Here is a 16,556-nt window from a genome sequence, read left to right on the forward strand (position 1 = left end):
CGAACTCAGCGCCCTCCTGAAGAAACCCACAGCTGACCCCACCGAACTAAAAAACTACCGCCCTATCTCACTCCTTCCATTCCCGGCCAAAGTCATCGAGAAAGCGGTCAACAACCAGCTCGCCGCATTCCTCGAAACCAACAAATCCCTCGACTCCTCACAATCCGGCTTCCGAGCCAAGCACAGCACTGAAACCGCCCTCATCGCAGCAACAGACGACATTCGAACTCTACTGGACAATGGAGACACAGTCGCCCTCATCCTCCTCGACCTCTCCGCAGCCTTCGACACGGTCTGTCATAGCACCCTTTTACAAGGCCTCAGAAACGTCGGAATCCAAAGAAAAGCACTGGAATGGATCACCTCGTTCCTCACCAGAAGAACCCAGAGAGTCCGCCTTCCACCATTCAAGTCAGAGGCCACTGAAGTCATCTGCGGCGTACCACAAGGATCCTCACTCAGCCCCACCCTCTTCAACGTATACATGAGCCCCCTCGCGGTTATCGCACGCCAACACAACCTCAACATCATCTCCTACGCCGACGACACTCAACTGATCCTCTCACTCACCAAAGACCCGAACACTGCCAAAACCAACCTGCATGAAGGAATGAAAGAAGTAGCCGAATGGATGAATCACAGCCGTCTGAAACTGAATTCCGACAAAACAGAAGTCCTTATCTTAGGTACCTCCCCCTCTGCCTGGGACGACTCTTGGTGGCCAGAGGCCCTCGGAAAAGCACCCATCCCGACTGACCACGCACGGAACCTGGGCGTCATCCTGGATTCCTCACTCTCGATGAACAGGCAAGTCAACGCCGTTTCTTCATCTTGCTTCAACATTCTTCGCATGCTCAAAAAAACCATTTCGCTGGATCCCCACCGAAACTAGAAAAACGGTCACCCACGCTCTGGTCACGAGCCGACTGGACTACGGAAACACCCTTTACGCCGGGACCACCGCAAAACTCCAGAAAAAACTCCAACGCATCCAGAACGCCTCAGCCAGGCTCGTACTAGACATCCCGCGTAAAGAACACATCTCTGGTCACCTGAAAAACCTCCACTGGCTCCCCGTCAATAAGAGGATTACCTTCCGGCTCCTAACCCACGCACACAAAGCACTCTACGAAATCGGACCCGAATGCCTCAACACACGACTGTCCTTCTACACCCCCTCCCGCCAGCTACGATCCTCCAACCAAGCCCTTGCCACTGTACCTCGCATCCTCAAAACCACCATGGGAGGTAGATCCTTCTCCTACCTGGCAGCTAAAACCTGGAACTCACTTCCCACTCACCTTCGCCTTACTCAGAACCACCTAGCATTCAGAAAGCAACTAAAAACGTGGATATTTGACAAATAATTCCCCACCCTTCCGCAAGCGCCTTGAGTCCCTCTGGGTATGTAGCGCGCTATACAAATTTATTGACTTGACTTGACCATATAGCCAGCCTTTGTTGTTAAAGTCTGCCTGGGTATTTGCTGTTATAAAAAAAATATCTGTTCTCCTAGGCCAGAATGGGCAGTTTGATTATAAAATATTATAATCACAACTGACCCTAGGAACAAGATAGGAAATTAAAGTTTAGTATGCCTGAACTAAGAATATTTAAATAAATCTTTTAGTAAGACTGGTTTTTACGTTCTTTGTTTGAAAATACCACTTTTGGTTGGTTGGTTGGTTGGTTGAAAGCTTTATTTTGATATGCAATTATATCTTGAAAGCATTACATACATGTAAAAACTGCAGATCGACAATACAAATGTCTCACAAATAAGAACAAGTAAAAATGCCATTTATGCATGCAATAAATTAACTAAAACTGGATTAAATTGAGATAGACAATCTGTTTCTGCGAATCAACCATGACCATTTTAAAAATTTGGAGACACCACAAACTATGGGAGGGGAAGTGTCAGTTAACAAGATACGTAGCGCCACCAAGTGTTGGCATGTCCCCAAGCGTCTAAATAGCGGTTTAAGCCAGCACCTCCTTGGGCGAATATAGTCTGGGCACTCGAAGAGGATATGCGCCACCGTCTCAGGCCTTGTAGGGCAAAAGGCACAAAAGGGTGATAACTGCACTGGCGATTTCCATCGGGATAGAAAGTGCCCAATCGGAAGATTGCCTACTCTAAACTTAAAGTATAGAGCCCTATCAACTGGCATGGTGATCAAATCCAGATAGGGTTCATAGGCCACCACGTCCTTAATTTTTAGAAATGCTGCAGTTCAATTGCAGTGGCGTGGATTACCAATAAGTTGGGAGGACACCCAGTCCCAGTACAGTTTTATTTAGGATAGCCTTGGGTGGAGCGGATTTTGTAGCCCAAGAGTCTCCCAAACCCAGCTCCCCCAATAGATTTTTAATATCCCTCAGCCACTTGATCTTGTGCCAGCCCCCCATTTCCATCACCTCGGACAGCCCATCAGCACATGATTTTAACTCTGGAACCCTCCACAAACGAGCCCATAAAACTAACGGCCGGAGACAAGCCTGGTCCTTGATCGGCTTGCAGCCTACATCCAAGCATACCGGGACTGTGGGGGTACTCAAGGGGAGAGCAAGTAGGTCTTTCAAAAATTTGCTCTCCGACTTTGATAGGGACTCCAAATTACAAAAGCCCCATAACTCCGCCCCGTAAAGTGCGGAAGTGACTCCTCTTGCTTTATAAATATCAATCGCGGGTGCCACAAACTGTTTGGATGAGTCACGATATTCCCTTAACAACACACCCCCTACCCTTTTATGGCTGAGGACCATCTTGTTGATATGTGACGTCGAGCTCATAGTGTCGCACAGGCCTATTCCCAGATAGTCAAATTCGGAAACTTTCTCAAGATGGACAGAGTTCAATACTGGAGGGCGTCCTGGTTTCCGTGGTGGATGCATAATCAGGTATTTTGTTTTGTCCACATTGATCACCAATCCCCTTGCTAAGCAGAAATCCTGGAAACGGGTCAAAAGCTTCTGGAGACCCTTGGGAGTCTTGGCGATGAGGAGGGTGTCGTCTGCAAACAACAGTGTAGGGATCCGTACGCCCCCTAGGGAGGGTGCGTCCGCTGGTTCTTGAAGCAGGTGCTCTACCACACCATTTACATACAAGGAAAATAGGGTGGAAGCCAGCACACAACCCTGTCGGACGCCCCTACAAACCGGTATCCTATCAGTCGTTTCCCCATTCTGGCCCCACCGCACCTGGGAATAGTTATCAGTATGAAAGTTCATCAGGAGCGACAGAATATAGGGGGGCAGCCCAAGACCCTGGAGGACCCTCCAGAGTTCCTCCCTGGGAACAAGGTCAAAGGCAGTCTTTAGGTCAATGAAGGCCAAATAAAGACTGCCCTTTCCCAGTTCCACCACCTTCCAGTGCAGAAGCATTAGTCTAAACACTTGTTCAATAGAACCCGTTCCTGAACGGAATCCTGCCTGGAAGTCAGATAGGATATGGTTTTCATCCACCCAGTGGAGGATCCTCCCTAAGATCGCCTTCCCCGCCACTTTTTGTGTTGAGCCAATCAAGCTTATTGGCCTGTAATTCCCTGGATTGTCCCAACATCCCTTTTTGAATATGGGGATGACCTCCGCCCCCCTCCAAGATTCTGGGACAGGTCCACCCTCCATGATTGCATTCAGAAGTGCAGAGATCAGAGTGACCCATTCGGTCGGATAGGCTCGGAGTAAGTCCCCTGGAAGCCCGTCAGGGCCGGCTGCTTTCAGGGGTACCACGGTCTTGATTACATTTACTACCTCCCGGATGGTGAAAGAATCAGGGACACTATAGCTTGCCAAGATGGGGGGTAAAACTGGCTCATTAAGGGGCCCTTCTACCGGAGAATATAAGGCCCCGAAATGATTGAACCAGGTCTGGGACGGTATGGTACAAGTCCTCAGTGTGTCATCAGGTCGGTTCCTAGATCCCACCAGGTTCCAGAAACCCCTGGCGTCCTTCCCTTGGCTGGCAGCCAGAAGGTCCGCCCAGAACTTTTCCTCCCATTCCTTTTTTGCTGTTTGTAAACTCTGGGAGTAGAGCTTCCTGGCCTCCCTAATCCTAGTTTGAGATTTTGACTTAACTGCCTCCATCAACATTTCCTTCCTTACCCTGCAATTATAGGTATACCAGCCCTGTCTTCTTAATGGCCTTGTCTTAGCCCCCTTTTGCCTAGTTGGTACAGTAAACAGGTTGCTTATAGCCACGATCAAGTCGCAGAACTTCCCGGACACCTCCACTGGGCCTCCCTCGGAAGTAGTCAAATTGCGTTGGGCTGCAACCAGGAGTAGCGTTATTGCCTTAACCTTCTCTGGGGAGAGCTTAAGCTTTGGCCACTTCAACCGCCTGCCACAATGCGAAACAGATGAATCCCCAGAGTTGGCAGTGACACAAGATAAGGGACCCCCTATGCTATCTGATCACCAAGGAGTCAGAGTAAGAGAGAGCAAGTTGTGATCGCTCTCGACGGACGGAATGATTACCATGTCCCTTGCCGAGCTCCATAAACGCACGTCAAGCAAGATATAATCAATTCTTGACGTGTGATCGGGCCTGTTGTAAGTATGGACACCCGCCTTATCTGAACGTGACCTCCCGTTGAGTGCCCTCAGATCAAACTCCACATTAAGGGTATTGATCTGAAGTGCCACTTCAGTCCACCTCTTAATAGGGGTTAGCTCTAGGGCCGGGATCCTCCTTCTTTGATCCTCCTCCTCCAGATCCAAAATGTCGTCCGAGCCAAAGGCTCGAACGTACAATTTTGATCGCCTGCAACCAAGGTGCATGACTTATATGGGTATGTCCTTAGCAGGCCCTCCAAGAGAGCAATTGTGGGCGACTGTCTACCACCCTTTGTGCCCCGTGCATAGATGTTATAGATATTCAAGATGACACGACCCCGGGCATCTTATAGGGTGATATTGAGGAGATCAGGACTGTTGGTTTGATGGGCCTCCACCCTACAATTTAAAGAAGTAGCCACCCAGACGAGGAGGCCACCTGAAGGGCGTCCCCTCCCTACTTCTGGATAGACAGCTGGGGTAGAGTAAGAGGAGTATCCTGCCTTGTGGGTGGGCTCCCTACTCCACGTCTCCTGGAAGATACAAATGGAATACTCTTCCACAAGAGCATTCCAGTCAGGCAAGGCCAGCTTTCTGGCTATTCCAGCCAAGTTCCACCTGAAAACCCTAAAAACTGGATCCGTTACAGCTGGAACGCGACTGGACTCGACTTCGCAGTCAGCAACAGCCCCAAGCGGGACGAAAAAGCTACTGCCCACTCCGTTGCTAACCTGCCCCCCCTCAAGTTCTCGGCTGGCAATAGGTACTGTAGAGTTTCCTGTTGGGGAGGGCGAGCCAGTCAGCTATTCGGTAGAATAGGCAGCCCCTCCCAATTTGGGGACCCCCGAGACCAGCCCACAGGCATCTTCAAGTCAATACCCCGTATTACCCCAGTTCGATGCTGGCCAGGCTGCCTGAGGGTAGAACTGGGGTGCCACCGAGTACCATGGACAATCACCAGTGCTGTAGCGTGTTTCCCCAAATACTGGCCTAATATAATTCATGGAGGACCGCGGGTAAAAGTAGGTCAAGTCCACCACGCCAATGCCAGGACCACCCACATACTGATTCTGGCTGCAGATTATTTGTGCTACTCTGTTGTCTTTAAAATTAACTACCACACAATCTCCCTCCAGTCCTTTCCTGCCCTTTCCAACCCAACCTACCCTGCGCACTCCAAGAATCAGCCCATCCATACCCCTAGGTAATGGTTTGTTTACTTTTAACCAATGCAAAGTTTTATTTTTTAGGGTCTGGTGGGTTTCAGACTGAGCATCCTTCAGGGGGGGACATTGACAAGAACAGCAACATATGGGTGGCACTCCGGGGGGAGATTTACTGGGGGGCTCTTATGAGTAGCTTTTGGAGTAGTATCTGCTGGAGGACCGGCTCCTGGGCAACTCATAGGAGGTTTAGCTAAGGGAGCCGACCCAACTCCCTTGCCATGATCTATTCCCTGAACCGGTTGCCTAGGCTTAGCCGAGTCCCCGCCCGCTGGCAGCTTAGCATGGCCTGGTTTCTTATTCGGAACCTTAGAGGTCTTAGGGGATCTTACATGGACCTGGGCAGAATGAATGGTAGATCCCGGTTTAGCCGTAATAGAAACTTCAGGAGTAACGTTGAGGTCCTTACTTGCTACCACAATAGGTACAGACGTTGGCAATGGTGGGGCCTGCACTAAATCTGCAGGTGCCCGATTTCCCCTAAACCCACCCATATTAGGGGAAGGCAAGATGGCCGACACTGGATTGCTGTGAGCAGTCGCACTCTTCCTCTCTCCAGCCTAAGGAAGAGTAGCAGTATGCACAGCTGAAATTCCATGGTTTTTCTAGTCTCCTTCGAATGGCACTTACATGGCTGGTACAGGATGAATCAGAGCTATTTAATTCAAGCTACTCAGGGGTAGTAGCTAAGCAACTTTATCGCTGTTATCAAGTTTTCAACTATCTGAAGGAAAGCGCCAAAACTTTGATGAGCACATTCGCGCTAAGGATCAAAAGGAAAAACCTCGCACAACAGGCTGAAGTTCAAGTGCAGGAGTCTTCAATGCCTCCTCCAAAAATGACGAAAAGTGAAAGACAAGAGAAGCTAGAGCTGCAGAGGGAAAAAGATAAAAAAGACAGGAAGACACCGAGCGGACCGAGTGATCCAACAGTAAACACAACTGGGATGAGTAAAGCTTTGCGCAATCTAGGCGCCAACCTGGGTGCTATCCCCAAGACAGGGGGGTCGATCGGAGGAAAAAAGAAACCCGATCTGAAATGCAGCAGCTCTGATGAGCCCACTCTACGCGCAAGCAACATCATTAAACCCGGCAGGCAACAAGAAAAGGGGAAAGTTAAGGATACATTGTTGCGGCAGCCTACCGTGACTGAAGCTTTCTCACCGAGATCCCTCCAACGCACGGACGGTGTGCAGGCTCCGGGAGGAAGACGGGGGAGTGCTGGCAGCAGCGGAACTAACAGACTCACGGGACCCGAGGGAAACAATGGGAAATCGGGCGCTCAGGAGAGCGTCCTCGAGGACGCAGCCGATGCTACGGCAGGGGTTGCTAGGCAACGCTCGAATCGTGATCATGGCGGAGAGGTAGAGCTCGGTGAGGAAGCCAGCGTTAACGACACAGCAGTGAGACCGAGACCGAGAGCGATAGAGGGGCAAATGCGTCCAGAGAAGCTGCAGCAAATCGAAGGAAGTGTTACTGAGGCTGGAGAAGGAAAAATGCAGCCAGAAGGTAATAACGCTGGAATTGTTAATGAGATTGAGGCTGAGTCTGGAGAATACATGGGAAACAAAGAAAGTCAAGGCAGGCCCATGACTGAGTTTGGTAATGCTGATATGTTAGGTGCTCTGTTGGTCATGGAAAATGAAATGAAGTCAGCAAGTTTAGAGCCATTGAAAACATGGGGAAGCTCTCTCAGCCTGACAAGTAAAAATGATGTTGGTGAGGGCGATGGCAAGCTTGAAGGTGGATCGACAGAGGGAGATTGTTTTTTCTCAGTGAATGAGGAGACAGACACTGATCAAACAAACACTGGCAGCTCGGAGGAGGGTGAACATTCAGATTCAGACTCAGACTTAAGCATTGATAAGGATACCACCCTTAGAAGGAAGTCCTTACAATTATCTAGGCAGCTCGCAGGGGGGTTTGAGGAGGCCCAGAAGAAGTTACTATGGGATTACTCAGCGACATCACATGCGTACCAGGAGGTAGATGATAATAACCCAGGTCCTACCTCAGTAGGCTCTGATACATCCCATCAGTTCCCAGCTGAACTTCTGTTTAATACCCTCAAGCAGATGCAAGCGGAGGCCAGGGCAGAAAGCCGTAGAGCAAGACAGGACGCTAAAAAAATACAAAATACAATGAGGAAAATGAACAAGCTCTATGATGAACTAGCTGAAAGAGTAACAGAGGCTGAAGAGCGGACAGGCAAGCTGGAAGATGAGATGGGCGATTTCAAATCTTTTAAATCAGATCAAGAAAAACTTACGGAGGACTTCCAATGGAAGTTGGAAGATTTTGAAAATCGTCAAAGAAGAAATAACATTAGACTTTTGGGTGTGGCAGAAGGGATTGAGGGGCAGGACACAAGGCGGTTTGTTGTGAACTTGTTAAAAGGGTCTTTTCCAGAGTCAGATTGGCAGTGGGATAAAGAGGTACAGCGTGCGCATAGATATCCTTTTACATTAAAACAGGGGGCCAGGAAAGATGGACAGGGCTCTTATCCCAGAGCGATCTTGGTAAATGTAGGTAATTACCTGCTGAGAGAAGAGATTATTGCCAAAGCTAGACCAGACAGTAAGAGGGTATTTGAGGGTACCACATTTTTTGCTAGGCCTGATTTTTGTCATGTCACGGTAGAGAGGAGGTGGCGGCTCAGGCAGCTGATCGCACCATTTCAGGCATTAGGGTCAGAGGCATACCTCCTTTTTCCTGCTAAACTGAAAGTTGTAACAAAGGGGAAAACTAGAGTGTTTATTTCCGAAATTAAAGCCCAGCAGTTCATTGAAGAGTTGAAGAACAGGAAGGGGGCTTAAGCTGATGACTAGGATATGATAGTTGGGATCATAATATAAGTACAGATTGGATAAATAATAAGGGGAACCATGGACTCAGTTAAGTGGAGAGATTAGGCTGAGAGGGGAAGCGACTGACGCAATTCAAAAGCGGCCACACATAGGTCTGTTGACCTATTTGCCTGTGGAGGGGGGGGGGGAGACCAGGGTGGGAACCGTGGGGAGGGGGGGCGGGAGGGGGGGGGGGGGGAAAGAAGTACTGTTGCACGATATACAATGTTTGACTCAGCACGATTACACATCATACAGATACCAGAGTATGTGGTATATAAAAAAGTTAGTTTTTCATATAAGGAAAATGTGGAAGTATGATGACGTGTAGAATTGCCTCAATTAACGTTTGTGGTCTTAATTGTCTTAATAAGAGGTTGAGGGTGGCAGCACTGCTAAAATCCTTGAGATTGGACTTGGTGTGCTTACAAGAGACACATATTGAAGGTACAAGAGGTTATTTAATGGAACAGCTTGGCTACAGGCTATTGGCTAATACTAAACAAGGGACAAAAACAAGAGGAGTAGCGGTTTTGGGAAAGACTAGGGAGATAACAGTTAAAAGAAAGAAAGAAGATCAGTGGGGAAGATGGGTCATACTTGAAATTTGTTTTAAAGGAAAGACTTTTACACTGACGTCAATATATGGTTCTACCGAGGATGACCCTGATGTTTTACAATATCTAGATATTGAATTAGCTCAATGGCCAGAGCCAATAGTGTGTTGCGGAGATTTAAACATACATGTTCCGGATGGTTCTAGCTTGCAGACGGGTGGATACTATGGGGGGAGGAAGAAGAAAGTATACAAGGCTCTAGTAGATTTGGTGACACATAATTCCCTGGTAGACCCTTGGATTAATTCACCCCAACAGGTAGATGGTAGCACATATTTTTCGGCCCCGCATAGGTCTTTGGTTAGGCTGGATTACTTTTTAATTTCTAGGACAATATTTCAGGATGTCCAAATTGAGAAACAACCTCGGATAATATCTGATCATAGTCCATTGATTATAACTATTAAATTAGGACAGGGTCAGAAAATGAGAACACAATGGACATTTGAAAGATCTTTACTAACAGATGACGCATATAGAAGTCATATGGAAAAATGGATAAAATTCTATTGGGAAATTAATAGGGGATCTGCCAGCTTAGATATCGTTTGGGACGCTTTCAAGGCGGGAGTAAGGGGGGAGACAGTTAGTTATGTATTAACAAAACAAAAGAAGGAGAAAGCGAGATTGGAGGAGGTGAGAGTGAGATTGATAAAAGAGGAAGAAGATCTTGCTATAGCCTTAATACAGAACGCTCCAGTAGAGCCACATCTGTATAGGATTATAGCTGTGAAAGCAGAAGCAGTAGAGTGGATTGCAGAGAAGGAGGCAAGTAATTATTTGGCTAAAAAGGAGAGCGCATATGAATTAAGCGAGAAGGTAGGGCATATATTGGCGGTTCGCACAAGACAGAGACTTGCTACTTTTGATATTAAAGAAATTAAGGATAAACAGGGCAATTTGGTAAGCGAGACAGAACAAGTAAGAGAGGTCTTTAGGGAGTACTACGCATCCCTATATACTCCAGAGAAGGAAGAGAGCTTTGCAGATATTGAGAGATACTTAAGGGGAGTTGAGTCCTGTAAATTGTCTGAAAATGGAAGAGAAGAACTTGAGATGGCAATACAATTAGATGAGTTTAATACAGCACTGAATAGCCTGCCATCAGGCAAAGCCGCAGGGCCGGACTTGATCCCTGTGGAGTTTTACAAAGTATTTAAGGATGTGTTATGTAGCGATATGTTTAATATTATGATTTCAGCACAAAAAGGAGATGGGTCTCCCCCGTCCTGGGGAGGGGCAGATGTTATTGTAATTCTTAAAAAAGGGAAAGATCCAACAAATACTGGATCTTACAGACCGATCACATTAATGAATGCTGACGTCAAGGTCTACTCTAAAATATTAGCTACAAGGCTATCAGGGGTTATTGAGAGTTTGGTAAGCCCCGTCCAACATGGATTTATACCGGGAAAAGGGACAACGCAGCACATCAGGACGGTTCTAACTATGTTTGATGCTGCAGGTGGACTGGGAGACCCGATGGCAGCACTATTCTTAGACGCCGAGAAGGCATTTGATAGGGTCACATGGAGGTATTTATGGCAAACTTTGAGGTGGTCGGGGATAGGTGAGGGTTTTATTAGGGCTATACAGGGGTTATATATTGATCCAATAGTCAGAATCAGAGTGAATCGAGGATATTCAGCAGATGTCACTATAGGAAGGGGGACAAGACAGGGGTGCCCTTCATCTCCACTCCTATTTGCCCTGTATTTAGAACCGCTGCTCCGTAGATTAGAAGACAATCCTTTGATTACGCCAGTTAGAGCAAATGGCTGCGTTGTCAAATCCCTAGCCTATGCCGACGATGTGGCAATTCTCACCTCTGACCCCCATATGGCAATTGGTCAAGTTGAACAGGAAGCGGAGCTATTTGGGCAAATTTCTGGGTATAGTCTTAATAAAGCAAAGACCCAGATTGTAGAAAATGGATATTCTAATTGTAATGATCCGCGTGTGGTTACTTCTGCAGTATATTTAGGGGTGGCTATTTCGGCAGATATTGATAACGTTGTGGGAAGTAACATCGCCCCCCTATTGGCAAAAGTCAAAAATGATTTGGAAAGACTTAATAATTTACATCTGTCTCTTGTAGGAACCACAAATGTTATCAAAATGTTAATTCTTCCTAAGTTCCTCTATTTTTTTAGAGCCATTCCCCTTCTCTTTGAGAATAAGTGGTTTAACTCATTAGAGATTATTTTGAATAAATTCATATGGGCGCAAGGTAAGACGAGAAGGGCTTATAGATTTATGGTTCTCCCAAGAGAAGAAGGGGGGTGGGGAGTCCCTGATTTCAGGATGTATTATCTTGCTGCTGCCCTACAGTATATGCAGGGGCTAATTGGGGGAGGGGGTAAGACACAAAAAGTTACAAGTATGTCGACAGAAATCTATAAGGCTGTTCTGGGTGAAGAAGTTGAAAATTGTTTTTTAAATTGTATGGAATATGGGTACTACAAAAGGACCAGGTTTAAAACACTAAGTGCTGCCGTTAGAATCTGGAATATTTTTTTAAAGAAATCAGGCCTCGGCAGGTTTAACAGATATGTTAGATTGTACAAGAATAGGTCACTACCCGCAGCAATTTTTGCAGATAGCACAATGGCTGGTTGGGCTGAAAGGGGAATTAGTCAGATTGGGGACCTCAGAGGGAGTGAAGCGATGCTACAGTTCACAGATTTAGTGTCGAAATTTGCCATTGATGGGAGATCCTTCTTTAAATATCTCCAGGTTCGGAGCTTTTTGGGTGGAAAACAGGGAGGGCCTGTAGGATTCCAGAGGAATGAAATTCTAGAGAAAATACAAATCTCTGGAGATTGTACAATTAGGAGCCTGTATGCATGCCTGGTGAAAGGAAGAGTAGCCGATATAGAGAAATTCAGCAACAAATGGACAGCTAAACTGGGTAGTCCAAAGGATTTATTTCAAGAGTCACTTGAGCTTGCACGTATGGTTTTATGTTCGGCACCTCTACAATCACAGCATTTTAAAACTCTGTATTTCTTATACTTTACCCCAGCTAGAATAGCTAAATGGGGAGGAACCACGGGCATTACATGTGCAAGGTGCAACCATCCGGAGGCGGATATAATACATGTCTTTGCTACTTGTCCACAGCTGTACACACTGATTGAAAATGTTGAAAGATTTTTAAATAGGACTTTGAAGTTACGTATAACCCTTACACCATCAGTATTATTGTTGGGGTTGGATCAGGTTGGAAATACACCACATAAAGAGTTTATTTTTGTGGCTGCTGCAGTTTATAGACTGACTATAGCTAGAGCATGGTTAGATAAAAATCCACCCACCATGCAAACCTGGTTGGCTAATTTGTTAGCAGCCTACAATTTGGAGAAGCCTATCTATTCCAGAAAAGGGATAAGGGGCAAAATGAGAGGATTAAAAATATGGGAACCCATAACTAGTTGGAAAGACAGTATGGGGTCTCAGTAAGTCTAAGGGCTATTCTTTTGTGTTTTTGTATTTTTTTTGGTGTTTGGCTTTTCATTCTCGTGTTCCCATGCTTTACCTTATAGGCAAATAATATGAAATGCAGTATATGTAATGTATAAATTGTATGATGTGTAAATTGTGCAAATTATGGAAATAAAAATTTTAAAAATAAAAAAAAAAAAAAAAAAAATAAACCCACCCATATTATCCTCACTGGCTCTAGACTGGAGTTTGATGAGCGTTTTAAGTGAGAAGAAGTTATCGAGGGTGGACTGCTCAAATTTATCTAACCTATCCCCCAGGCCCTTAACTTGGTCAATAAGCGGGACTAGTAAGATTTTAATCAAGTCCTCGAATTGCTTAAGGGAAGCAGAGGCCTGCGCAGCTGCTGATTTGTCTGGGGAATTGGAATTTTCCAGCACGGCCTCGGGTGCCGTTCCTAGAGAGAGATTCCCTCCTACCCTGTCGCGGTTAATTACAGCTGAACTATTGCCTGATTTAGGGCTCAGGCCCCTTGCTTCCTGGGGCGTTTGTACAGTGCGGTGTAGCTGCCTTTCCGCGTGCTAACAGCCCGTTTCCTTTTTTCCGGTTTGAGGAATCTTGGGCCGTGCACGACAGAGACAGAGCCTGGGGAGAATCTTGGTGTAATGGGTGTGAAACCTGACCGATATCAGGGCAAGGGGGGTCAAGGGTACAGGGGCCCAAGACCACAGGACTATTTCCAGGAGATGGCGATTGTACTACCAAGCTCTCCAGCCTGTCGATGTTTGCTCTTATGGCAGACATCCGTGGCTGGTCGGCCGTATCAAGAAGGAGAGGGGAAGGGACCGGCACAGTGGTAGGACACAAGACCTGTGCCGTAGAACCAAGAGAGGAGCGTCTGGCCGGTAAGTAGTCCTGAGATAGGCGGCGTTCCGTCATCGCTATCTCCTTCTCTATGACAGCGGCTACTCTGGTTATAAATTTGTCCATTGTTCCTATCACTGCACTCCCAGCAACTCCTTCCCCCCCACCCCTAAGACTTTTCCCCGACCGAGTAGACATCATGATGGCAGCTCCCTCAGCCGGTGATCAAATACCTTCAAAGTCCGTAGGCGCGGTTGGGAGATGGATGGCCCAGCCCAGCCTTTGACAGCCCCTGACTGGCACAGACTGCCCGCCCTTTGCCCGGGCTTCGCTCGGCGTCCCGCTCGCGTCCCGCGGAGCGTTGGACTAACCGTTACATAGGGGTCGTTGGGCGTGTCTCCCAGGGGGCGCGGCCAATAACACCTGGTCAGCGCAGGGACTCCTGGTCTAGAGAGTCCCTGCTCACGCACCACCTTTGAGGCTCCTCGGTTCTTCCTCCCGCACAGCAGCACTGGAGCCCAAGCAGCGTCAGCCCCTCACTGCTCACCGCGAAGCGGCACCCGCGAAGCGGGTGCTGCAAGTTGTGGCGGGTAGCGGTGGTATCCCTCAGCAGAGGGATAGAGGGCAGCCTGCACAAAGTATCTCCAGAGGTAACCTATCAAAACAGCACAACGAGATCGCAGTTAAAGCCACGTCCCTGGCAGTGTCACTAAGCAAGCTTTCCAAAAATTTATCAGGCCCAACACTGGCACCTCTCTTGGAAGTCATGAGAGCTAAAATTGGCCTTGACTCTTTCTTACGGCATTGAGATACTCAGGGGGAAATTGAACACTGCCTTAAACCAGCACACAACCAGAATTTATAAAAGAGTTCTCTGACTCCCAAAGTCTGCATCTCCAGCGCAGATAAGACTAGAGATGGGGCTTTCTAATTATGAGGCCTTAAACGTGGGCACTTACTTAAAGTTTTGCCATAAATTAAGACAGGCGGACTCAGGTACCCTAGAAGCCTTAGTCTGGCTAGAAATCACTCAGAATAACCCATGTGGAACGTTTGGTCGCCTTTTCAAGGACGCCATTGATCTAATGTCAGCAAGTGATCTATGGGTCCTGAATCCCAGTCAGTCAGCATTTAAAATGGCTATTAAAAAATGTGTGAGAATGAGATCGCTAAACATGGATAAAGCACTTTTTGCAAAACGTAGCCACTCCTGGGCACTCATAAACTCATACAGACGGCCAGCTCCCGCAACTTATCTGTCTTGTACATACCCATTGTACCTTAAACGTAGCCTTATAGCAATCAGAATGGGTGACTGGCGTTTTTTGCAAGATCGGCCCTCCTGGCAACGTACGGTGGAAGACACAACCTGTAGAGGGTGTGGCAAAACGGGGGAAACTTTGCTTCACGTGGTTTGCCTTTGCACTTTTTATAATTCTCAACGTAGGTGCAAACTAAAAGCCGAATGGAACAGGTTGGGTGCCCGGACCTGCTGGCAAGCCATCATCGTGGCCTTGAACCCAGAAAACACAGTTTTAAATATAAGGCTAGCCAATTTTATTCAACAAGCATATCGTAATTTTAACCAATTGAGTCCCCATTGAGCCTTGCCCAGATCCTTTTAACTACTAATACACCTTACAACATCTATCAACTTCTAAGGAAGCAAAAATGAAACGACTATAAAATGTATTGTAAGAGTATTGGGCTGTTTTTATACATAAGCTACCATTGGTCGCGTTCATCTCATAATGCCATTCAATAAGAAGGATCAAGTTGTGGATAACCTCTACTTTTTATACGACTGTTAAACAATTTATCGTGTCTTTGTACTTTTTTTTAATATTTGTATTATAATGTGAATTTAGCATTCTTTTAAAGATATTTGTGTTATATCTAAATAAAGACATTTGATTGCCTGCGCAAAGTATCCTCCTCCGTCAGTCAGCAGCCAGGTAACAACGGCGTTTGGTGTACCACTTTTATAAAATCAGTATTTTCTTGCCTAACCATCTAGCATGCCTCTTCTAGGTTTGTTTATTCCATGTCTGGTTTGTGAGTGACAGGTGGCTGGAGAGGGCTTTGGCTCCAGCAGTTTGATGGGTCAAGGCTGGGCAGAATAGGACCTGAATTAAATAGAGAGTGGGGCGGAGATTTCCTTTCACTGACCTGAGCCCTCCTAGAATATAGAGTAGGGGGCGGAGATTTCCTTTCAACTACCTGAGCCAGGTCTGCTTTCAACAATGCTATCTCCACCTCCTGCCAGGAAGCTGCACAGAACTTTGGCAGAGGATGGGCATCCTCTGCCTTCAGAGGACAATGGATTTACTGGTATAAATATTGGGACCCAGACCCCAGAATTTTAGATCACTTCTGGGAATCAAAACACACCTTTGCCAAGGAGAAGAACCAAGGAAACTGAAGGAGGAGACTGCCCCTATGCTGCATGGCTATTTCTGGGGTTGGCCTGCAGTGGTTACTTTATTTTTAAGGAAAGGGAAAAATTGACTTTTTGTGAACTTTTCATAATCTTTAGGAAGAATCTCCAAGAGCTTGAAGGGTGCTTGCCTCTTGCCTGATGTCTCAGGAATACAAGACTTCACCACCAGTTCCCCTGAATTCTCTTGCTGGAAATTTTACCTGCAGAGAGGTACCTAATGTTGTTTAAGCCCTCTGAGAAGACTGCGTGTCACTGGGAACTGGAAGTGCGACTCAACAAGGAGAATCATGTCGCCGCCGCAGCAGTTTCCGTCGCATCGCTGAAGAAGCGTGCCGCCACCGCAGCTGTTCGCTGTCGCATCACCGAAGAAGTGAGTCACATCACCGAAAAAGTGTGTCGCGGCCACATAGGTCGTCGTTGCATTACGGAGAAGCGTGTCACGGGGCTTGTCGTGGCTCAGAAGTTACCGGGTTTGCTGTACGGCCGTCGGGTGTGCACGCATCGCATCCAACGTTGTCTCATCGCATCAATGACACTATTTTGTCACATAGCACCGGAATGGCACA

Source organism: Lissotriton vulgaris, chromosome 8, assembly GCF_964263255.1.
Source record: "Lissotriton vulgaris chromosome 8, aLisVul1.2, whole genome shotgun sequence".
In the NCBI taxonomy this organism is placed as follows: domain Eukaryota; kingdom Metazoa; phylum Chordata; class Amphibia; order Caudata; family Salamandridae; genus Lissotriton; species Lissotriton vulgaris.